Source organism: Wyeomyia smithii, chromosome 3, assembly GCF_029784165.1.
Source record: "Wyeomyia smithii strain HCP4-BCI-WySm-NY-G18 chromosome 3, ASM2978416v1, whole genome shotgun sequence".
NCBI lineage: Eukaryota > Metazoa > Arthropoda > Insecta > Diptera > Culicidae > Wyeomyia > Wyeomyia smithii.
In genome coordinates, this window is record NC_073696.1 from 146146526 (window position 1) to 146157117 (window position 10592).

The following is a 10592-nucleotide window of genomic DNA, read 5'->3' on the forward strand; positions in this document are numbered from 1 at the left end:
AAAGTCACTGGAACACCACTTTCAAATCCGAATAAAGCTGAAAAAACTAGAGCAATAATAGTAATTTTTTTAGACCCACCCCGAATGAATTTGGAAAAATTGACCTAAAACAGTGAAGAAACGAGGTAGAGCAATAATTTTTCTAACAAAGTTTCATCAAATTAAATAAACTACAATTTTGTGGAAGACAATATTGCTCTAAGTAGTAAGATGAAAAAGTTTCAATTTTTATTTTGAGTACAATAGGACCACCCTAGTAACCAGTCATACCAAAAGATAGATTCCTCTTAGTAGAGTAACTTTCTAGAAGACAAGAAATCTCTAGCATCTATGGTATCCGACTTACAGATTTTTGTCGTGAAATTTCACGATTCCGACCATAGTGCACGGCTTGGGACTGTTTGGTAAGGTAAGATAATGAATAATAATTGCTACTGTTCGCTGTATTTTTTATTAAAAAGGTGATTTCATCGCATGTTATAATTAACTAATACGTAAGAATGCACGGCGAACATCGCATAAATATCTGAAATAATTTGCTAATGTTGACTTGTGAAGTCGCATTATGTAATAAAGAAACCCGTAGTGTATATTCATATATCGCTTATAGTTTCGTTTCAAATCGCAAATATGAAGTTGTAGAGTGGCATTAAATTATGAAACAGCTCATATATGTTATAAAGCTTTATCAGCTAAAGTTGCATATATGAACTTTTTCATCGTAAAAGTTTTTTGACATTTTTGAAAATGTCAACGATCATACCATGTTGAAAACACCGGTTCTCGTCCGATCACCGAAGTTAAGCAACATCGGGCGCGATTAGTACTTAGATGGGTGACATTTTTGAAATGCACGCATATCGCCTCCACTTTTGCGCGTATAAGCAACATTAGCAGCATCTTGTGCCATGTAACTATCACGTATAAATGCACGTACAATGCGATGACTGTTTGCATTATACGAGAAAATTGGTTGTCTGGGTTGACTATCACCTGTTGGAGCACAAGCTGACACCAGAGTCAAAAGGTATTGCAAGAATTGAAAAACTGATATGGAATTTAAGACAGTGAAGAATATAGTTGAAAGCTTCGCAGACATTTTCTTTTTCGAAGGCGATAGATCAACTATGACCGACGCCGCAGTACACAACATTAAAACTTCATCAGATTTGCCTATTTATAAAGGCAGTACAAATTTCCGGAAGCTACAAGAAGGCACATTTATAGAGAAATCGATGAAATGAGGGCGCAGGGTATTATTAGACCCACCACTAGTCCCTGGAATGCACCGGTATTATGTGTACCAAAAAAAAAAACAGGATGCTGGCGGTAATAAAAAATACAGAATTGTGGTGGACTTCAGGTCATTAAACGAAGTATACCAAGCCGTTTGTATACCCAATACCTCTAATAAATGAGATATTGGATAATGTTGGAGGGGTAAAATATTTCTTCTCAATAGATTTAAAATCGGGTTTCTACCAAGTCCCGATCGACCGCCGAGATGCGGCTTAAACGGCGTTTTCCACTCCTAAAGGCCACTTCAAATTTACGCGAATGCCGATGGGGTTAAAGAAGAGTCCCTCAACATTTCAAAAACTTATGAATACTGTTCTTTTTGAGATAGGGGACGTGAAAGAATTTATTTACCTCGGTGATATTATAGTTTTCGGTGATACTATCACCGACCATAATGATAGCTTGCGCAAAGTACTACAAAACTTTGCGTAAACATAATTTGAAAATACAACCGTCTAAGTATCAGTTTCTGAAAAAGGAACTGGAGTATTTGGGTCACGTCGTCAATGAAGAAGGCATAGAAGCCACCAATACAAATATTCAGGTCATTCAGAGCCTTAAGCCACCCACAAACATGAAAGGTATAAGATCGTTTTTGGGAACAGTGAATTTTTCAGGAAATTTATTCCAAACATCGCGGAGAAGCGCAAACCGCTGAATGATCTGTTGAAGAAAGACGCTAAATTTGTAAGGCTAAAGGAATGCCAAGAAGCGTTCGAATTCTTAAGAAACGCGCTGATAACAGAGCCGGTTTTGGTCCAGCCAGATTATCAAGACACTTTCGTTATTACGACAGACGCTAGCAATTATACTATTAGGGTCGTCCTGTCAAACGAAAAACCCATGCACCGGCCGATCGCATTCGCGAGTCGTGCACTCGTAGGTGCAAAGAACAGGTATCATATCATAGAAAAAAATAAAACTACTGGCAATTGTATGGGCCATAGAATATTTTAAACATTACATTTTTGGTCAAAAGTTTATCGTTAACACGGACCACAGACCACTTATAGCGATTTGGAGGCTCAAAGAGACATCTCCAATGCTGACAAGATTGAGGCTGAAGCTGCAGGGTTTGGAATGCAGCATCAGGTATAAACAAGGAAGCGAGAATGTAGTCGCCGATTTTTTGTCACGTTTGTCAGATGAGATATGTCAGGGCCAAGAAATTGCTCCCCACAGGCAGATAGCAATGATTACGCGCCAGCAGAAACGCCTGCTAGAGCAGCAGAAAAACGCTTCAGATGAATTGAACGGCACAATATAAGATTTGAGAGCCATAGACATTGCGGACATCGCTGAGGACGAGGATGAGCAACTACTCGTCAACATTTCATATGATGACTTTTCACAGGTATTATCAAATGACCTGATACCAAGCGAGACGGTGGAAGTCTCAAATAGAATATTGGACGAGAGGAATATCGATGCTCGTTTTTTAAACAGTCGCACAGCGTACAGAAAACTTCAGACACTGTATCAGCTGTCACAGAGACTGAAAGATTACGTAGAGGATGGTGTACTCAAATATAAAGACAAGAAGGTGGGCGGTTTCATAGTAGATGGCAGCGAAAATTCGTTAATCGATTGCCGAAAATATTTTTCACAATTTTTAGGTAGCTTCAGTAAGAGCCCCGCGGCAGTGAAGGCTGTCGGGGTCATTCGTTTAATATCATTCAGGAAAATCAAGCAGCAGAAAATTCTGCAAATGATTCAGATCCTAGCGGGTAAGCTAGAAAAAACAAATAGTGCTGTACAATTCTAATAGCGAGCGTACAGTTATTGCACCAGATCAAGTGGAAACAATATTAAGAGAATTTCAAGATACACCCTTAGGAGGGCACGTAGGAGCGCGACGAATGCGCTAGAGGATTGGCACACTATTTACATGGGCCATAATAAAACGGGATATCGAGAACTATGTTCGGCAGTATGATTCCTGCCAAAAGAACAAAGTTGGTAGATCAAACAGGATTCCGATGCAGATCACCACGACCGTATCGGAGCCATTTGAAAAATTATACATGGATATCGTGGTGTTAACCGAGTCCGATATGGGAAATCGTTATGGTCTAGTCACGCAGGATGACTTGACCAGATACCTAATTGTCGCTCCAATGGAGAATCAAGAGAGCCAGACGGTTCCCAACACCTATAAAATTATATTTGTAAATCCGGTATATATAAAATTATATTTGTAAATCCGGTGCCCCGTTGGAGCTAGCTAACTTGGTAGAGAGATCGAACCTCGAATTCAAAACATATATGGGACGAATTGTTACCGTTTTTTACGTTCGAATACAATACGTTAATAAACTCGTCCACAGGGTATACGCCGTTCGAATTATTGTACGGACGGATAGCTCGAATCCCGACTTCGATCTATAAGCGGAACGGAGTGGAAAATATGACTAATGACGCATACACGCATGAAATGAAAAAAATAATTTTCGATTTACATGCAAACGCACAAGCCAACCTGAAAAGGAGTAAAAAGAAACGCAAACAAATTTACGACAAATCATCTAATGATTACAAACCCATGTAGGGTGAACAAGTATTAGTGAAGGCCATAGCGACTGGGGCGGGCCAAAAGCTTCAGAACATATGGAGGGGACAATATGAACTAGTGGACATTCCAAGCGAAATGACTACAGTAATTAGTAACGGCAATCGTTTAGAAAAAGTTCATAATAACCCTTAAGGGTTATTATGACAGATTATATGAACGTAAACTATGCTTTCTAAGTTAACGGACCGATTATATTTAATGGAATACGACATTGAATGGCATAAGCTATAATAGCAAGCACCTAAAGCTGTATGAAAAAGTAAAGAGGAAGTAAAATATAGGCGTGAAGAAATACGAAAAGTCGCCGAAAAAGATGAATGATTTTATTGACGGGAGTCAATAGGCAGAACCAGAAGAACTGAAGTTAAGGCGTGAAGAAATGGAAAATGTCGCCGAAAATATCAAGAGCTGTTCGCGCCAAAACTCCCGCCTCAGCTGGGCATTACTGTCACCCGTGAGTGACCAGCTGAGGCCCAAGCGACGCCGGTTTGCGCGCGATTATTTAAGGCTTTGTTCTGGCTCGACAATGCTGCCGTCCGAGAGGCAGTCTATAAAAGCGCTCTCCACAGCAGCGCCAGGGTTAGTCATTAGTTCATTGTAGTTAGTTGATAAACGCACGGCGGCAGCGCCATCACGCTGCCCCGTTGTAAGTATTATACATAAAATAAATGTGCTTAGTATAGTGAAGATTTGCGTTTGTGTCGTCGGAGAAAAGAAAACTTCTCCCTGGGCCGTAATTGCCCACTATGATGCCAAAGGGCGGAATTCAACACAACGTAGGGCCGTGCGCGATCATATTTGATGCCGTGACCAGGATCGCGCCAATTTGGTATCACGTTAGGCTATCGCAAGCCACCGGCAACTCTTTCGAATCCGCCGCGCAAGTGCGGACAAACGTGTTCTCGTCGTGTTAGTGTGTAAATTATTGCAACCACCGCAAATAGTTTTTGCTGGGGCACTTCGAATGCCAATTTTTACTAACGGGACGTCACCCTCATCGAGCTAAACCTACACGGCTAGGTAAAGTGTTGAAGATTTTTACGTTTACGATTTATCCATCACGCGTTGAATGTCAGCCGACAGTTGTTAGTCGGTAGTCGGCCGTATCGCAATGGCAAAGAGAAACAAATAAAAATGTGCGGAGAGTGGAAACAATAGCCACTTGTACGTAGAAAAGTGAGTGGATTTTGGACTACAAGGTTGTGTGAAGGTCAAACGAACAAACGAATTTTATCAATTTGCAACCGACAACGTGAAGATTGGTAGTGTGAAACATCTTCGGACAATGACTTCCGTGCGCCACTCAGTGCGGAGACAGCGACGCACAAGCAGTAGGAATTTACCGTTACCGTGCCGTCCACTAGTTTCAAGGAATGCTGATCAACGGGACGAATCGACATTCATCCGTTTCAGCGTGGGCAGCCACAAGCTTGAAGTGGCCAGGCGGTTCCAGTAATCGATGCCTCTAGGGGTGGCGCGTTTGGGTCAACCGCGGCGACCAAAAACTGCTGCCCCACAATCCTGCTTAGTTAAGTATTTATTCTTATATACAACAATGCAGTACGTTTACGCTGCGACAATTTTAGTTCGCATCAGTCACCTGACTGTTTTCGACGGAGTTAAGCCTCCACCCGGACCGCTGCGTCCACGAGTTTTCGGAGTCGAACCTCCGCCTGGACCTCTGCGTCATTATGTGTGTTTGGAGCCGTGCCTTCACTTGGATCCATGCGTCCCCGCCATGGAATGGTTAGCAGCCGTGCCTGCTTTCGATGGAGCTGTGTATTCATCCCGGACCAACGCGTCTGTACAAAGTGATGTTTAACAGTGCCTCCATTGACGGACCTCTGCGTCCACGCTACTTTCGGAGCCGTGCCTCCACCCTTTCGGAGCGATGCCTCCAGGAGCCTAGCCTCCTTTGTGTGAATATTCGGAGTCGTACCACCACCCTTCGGAGCCCTGCCTCCTCGTGTAGATAGTCGGAGCCGTGCCTCCATCTTTCGGAGCGATGCCTCCAGGAGCCCTGCCTCCTTGTGTTGATATTCGGAGCCGTGCCTCCACCTGCCGGACCCCTTCATTCGGAAAACGTTGAAACCCATGGGGGTTTCAAGGGGGGGGAGTATTTTCGCGCCAAAACTCCCGCCTCAGCTGGGCATTACTGTCACCCGTGAGTGACCAGCTGAGGCCCAAGCGACGCCGGTTTGCGCGCGATTATTTAAGGCTTTGTTCTGGCTCGACAATGCTGCCGTCCGAGAGGCACAACGTAGGGCCGTGCGCGATCATATTTGATCCTGGTCACGGCACCAAATATGATCGCGCACGGCCCTACGTTGTGGGTTATTTTCGCCCTTTGGCATCACGAGGGGGCAATAAGGGCCCAGAGAGAAGTTTTCTTTCGGAGTGCAACGACACGACACAAATGTTCACTACTTTACTGTACATTTATTCTAAACGGAAAATATTTACAAGTGAGCAGCGTGCCGACGCTGTCGCCGGACGCAAATTGACTAATTACAATGAACTAATAACTAACCCTGGCGCTGCTGTGGAGAGCACTTTTATAGACAGCCTCTCGGACGGCAGCATTGTCGAGCCAGAACAAAGCCTTAAATAATCGCGCGCAAACCGGCGTCGCTTGGGCCTCAGCTGGTCACTCACGGGTGACAGTAATGCCCAGCTGAGGCGGGAGTTTTGGCGCGAACAAGAGCCTTTCAATGACAAGAGTCAAAAGCCAAAAACTAATTAAACGGCAAGATGGAAAAATAAAAACAAAATGGCGTGAAGATAATGCCGAAAGCGATATACAGCCTTTGAGAATAGAGCAACATCATTTCAAATCGCCTAGAAATACGAGAAAATTTAATCGACCATTTTTGATTTGAATGAAACTTTGCACACGTATTTGGCTTAGCAAACTGAGCATTTTTCACAGGTGGAGAGATTTTTTACACCCATGAGTTACGTTCTAAAAGGGAGTATGCCTTTTGGCATAGGTTTTATTCGAAGCATTGTAGCCCAGAAACCGTTGGTTGTATAGAAAAACTGTATGAAAATGAGTTGTAGCGAATCGAAAATGCATCATAAAAAAATACACTATACAAAAAAAATTTTTTTTGACCAAAAAAAATTAAAAATAAACAATAAATATCAATTTAAAAATAAATTGAATTTTTTTTTTTTTTTAAGAAACTTGACGTTAATACGCAACTTTTAATAGTCCAGGATGGAGAAATGAAAAATAGTTTTTTTATGGTAGATTAATTTTTTTATGAAAACTCTAGTTGAGCAAAATCATTTCAAATCGCCTGGAAATACGCGAAAAATTTAATCGATCATTTTTGATTTCAATGAAACTTCGCACACGTATTTGGCTTAGCAAACTGAGTATTTTTCACAGGTGGAGAGATTTTTTACACCCATGAGTTACATTCTAAAAGGGCGTATGCCTTTTGGCATAGGTTTTATTCGAAGCATCGTGGCCCAGAAACCGTTGGTTGTATAGAAAAATTGTCTGAGAATGAGTTGTAGGGAATTAAAAATGCACCATAAAAAAATATACACTGTACAAAAACAAATTTTTTTTGAGCATTCCAATAATTATAATTATAATTATAATTATAATTATAATTTTTCGAGCTTAAATTAGAAATAACTCGAAAACCAATGCCTTTAGAATGTTCACTACCAAGAGTTTTTTGATTCAAAATGACTCTCTGCATCTTTTAAAATCATCAGAATACAAATATTTTGAAAAATGTTTGAATTAGAATTTTCATAAAAAAATTAATCTACCGTAAAACAATTATTTTTCATTTCTCCATCCTGGACTTTTTTTTAAAAGTTGCGTATTAACGTCAAATTTCTTAAAAAAAAAAATTAAAAAAAAATTCAACTCTTTTTTTTAAATTGAAATAAAATGTTTATTTTTAAATCTTTTTGGTCATTATAGCGCATTTTTAATTCCCTACAACTCATTTTTGAAACATTGCACTGGTGTTCCTGTAAGCTAAAGATAACATTTTGTGCATTCGAGTGTCTATAAATGATCAAAACTGTTTCAAGCATTTAAACGGTTTGATTGATCGGTATAGTATCTCCGGCAAAGTTGTAGATAATAGTTTTGTCCTTCAAAAATAAAGTATTTGGTATCCCATGCCTGCGACACTTCATGAAATTTTAGCACACTCTACCAGGATCATGGCAAGTCTACCCCTTTCCACGGGATTTATTGAATAAGGCCCTGAAGCTGGAAACAAATATTATCGGAACGATCGCCAATTTCACGCCCGAAAAATTCTAGAGCTGCGAATTTTACGGATGTGCTATGGATTCTTCAGATCTGCCAGAAAAAGAACACATATTCAAAGGTCTACGATTGAGTGGAAAGAGTACTTGGATTAATATAAAAACAATTCAGGTTTGTAAATATTTGAATATGTAGAGAACCCTATAAAATGCCATTTTTAAATTTAAAAACAACGATCATTTATTTTCTACGAGCATTGGAAACTATTTATTGACATCAAAATAAGCGCTTTTTCATGCCCCGAAAGTCACTGGAAGAAATTTTCCAAATAAAAATCGAATTGGAATAACTAGATGGTTTTGAATGCTAGATTAGCAAATTTTTGTGTTAAAACTAGAAGTTTTTAAATAAATTTTAACCCAAGAGGAAACAAAAGCTGACTAATTCTACATAATGCATTTTGAAGGTGAAACTATGAACTTTCATCCTAAACGTGTTATTGTTGCATATATGTGCAAACAAAGGAGTAGGGTGCCTTCAAAAAGTGTCATTTTAAAACGAAAAAATACGTGTAACTTTTTTCTCTGAAAAGTTAGCAATTATCTATTAGTGTCAAAATATGCAGTTTTTCACGCCCTAAAAGTCACTGGAACACCACTTTCAAATCCGAATAAAGCTGAAAAAACTAGAGCAATAATAGTAATTTTTTTAGACCCACCCCGAATGAATTTGGAAAAATTGACCTAAAACAGTGAAGAAACGAGGTAGAGCAATAATTTTTCTAACAAAGTTTCATGAAATTAAATTAACTACAATTTTGTGGAAGACAATATTGCTCTAAGTAGTAAGATAAAAAAGTTTCAATTTTTATTTTGAGTACAATAGGACCACCCTAGTAACCAGTCATACCAAATAATAGATTCCTCTTAGTAGAGTAACTATCTAGAAGACAAGAAATCTCTAGCATCTACGGTATCCGACTTACAGATTTTTGTCGTGAAATTTCACGATTCCGACCATAGTGCACGGCTTGGGACTGTTTGGTAAGGTAAGATAATGAATAATAATTGCTACTGTTCGCTGTATTTTTTATTAAAAAGGTGATTTCATCGCATGTTATAATTAACTAATACGTAAGAATGCACGGCGAACATCGCATAAATATCTGAAATAATTTGCTAATGTTGACTTGTGAAGTCGCATTATGTAATAAAGAAACCCGTAGTGTATATTCATATATCGCTTATAGTTTCGTTTCAAATCGCAAATATGAAGTTGTAGAGTGGCATTAAATTATGAAACAGCTCATATATGTTATAAAGCTTTTTTTTTTTTTGACATTTTTGAAAATGTCAACGATCATACCATGTTGAAAACACCGGTCCTCGTCCGATCACCGAAGTTAAGCAACATCGGGCGCGATTAGTACTTAGATGGGTGACATTTTTGAAATGCACGCATATCGCCTCCACTTTTGCGCGTATAAGCTACATTAGCAGCATCTTGTGCCATGTAACTATCACGTATAAATGTACGTACAATGCGATGACTGTTTGCATTATACGAGAAAATTGGTTGTCTGGGTTGACTATGACCTGTTGGAGCACAAGCTGACACCAGAGTCAAAAGGTATTGCAAGAATTGAAAAACTGATATTGATATTGATATTGAAGTGAAGAATATAGTTGAAAGCTTCGCAGACATTTTCTTTTTCGAAGGCGATAGATCAACTATGACTGACGCCGCAGTACACAACATTAAAACTTCATCAGATTTGCCTATTTATAAAGGCAGTACAAATTTCCGGAAGATACAAGAAGGCACATTTATAGAGAAATCGATGAAATGAGGGCGCAGGGTATTTATAGACCCACCACTAGTCCCTGGAATGCACCGGTATTATGTGTACCAAAAAAAACAGGATGCTGGCGGTAATAAAAGATACAGAATTGTGGTGGACTTCAGGTCATTGAACGAAGTATACCAAGCCGTTTGTATACCCAATACCTCTAATAAATGAGATATTGGATAATGTTGGAGGGGTAAAATATTTCTTCTCAATAGATTTAAAATCGGGTTTCTACCAAGTCCCGATCGACCGCCGAGATGCGGCTTAAACGGCGTTTTCCACTCCAAAAGGCCATTCGAATTTACGCGAATGCCGATGGGGTTAAAGAAGAGTCCCTCAACATTTCAAAAACTTATGAATACTGTTCTTTTTGAGATAGGGGACGTGAAAGAATTTGTTTACCTCGATGATATTATAGTTTTCGGTGATACTATCACCGACCATAATGATAGCTTGCGCAAAGTACTACAAAACTTTGCGTAAACATAATTTGAAAATACAACCGTCTAAGTGTCAGTTTCTGAAAAAGGACTGGAGTATTTGGGTCACGTCGTCAATGAAGAAGGCATAGAAGCCACCAATGCAAATATTCAGGTCATTCAGAGCCTTAAGCCACCCACAAACATGAA

At 39.6% G+C, this 10592-nt stretch overlaps 2 pseudogenes; both read left to right on the plus strand.

The window, feature by feature from the left end:
- The first annotated feature begins 749 nt into the window (after positions 1-749).
- Positions 750-869, plus strand: LOC129733442 (5S ribosomal RNA; annotated as a pseudogene).
- An 8596-nt stretch (positions 870-9465) lies between these two features.
- LOC129733443 (5S ribosomal RNA) lies at positions 9466-9585 on the plus strand (annotated as a pseudogene).
- The last annotated feature ends 1007 nt before the right edge of the window (positions 9586-10592 follow it).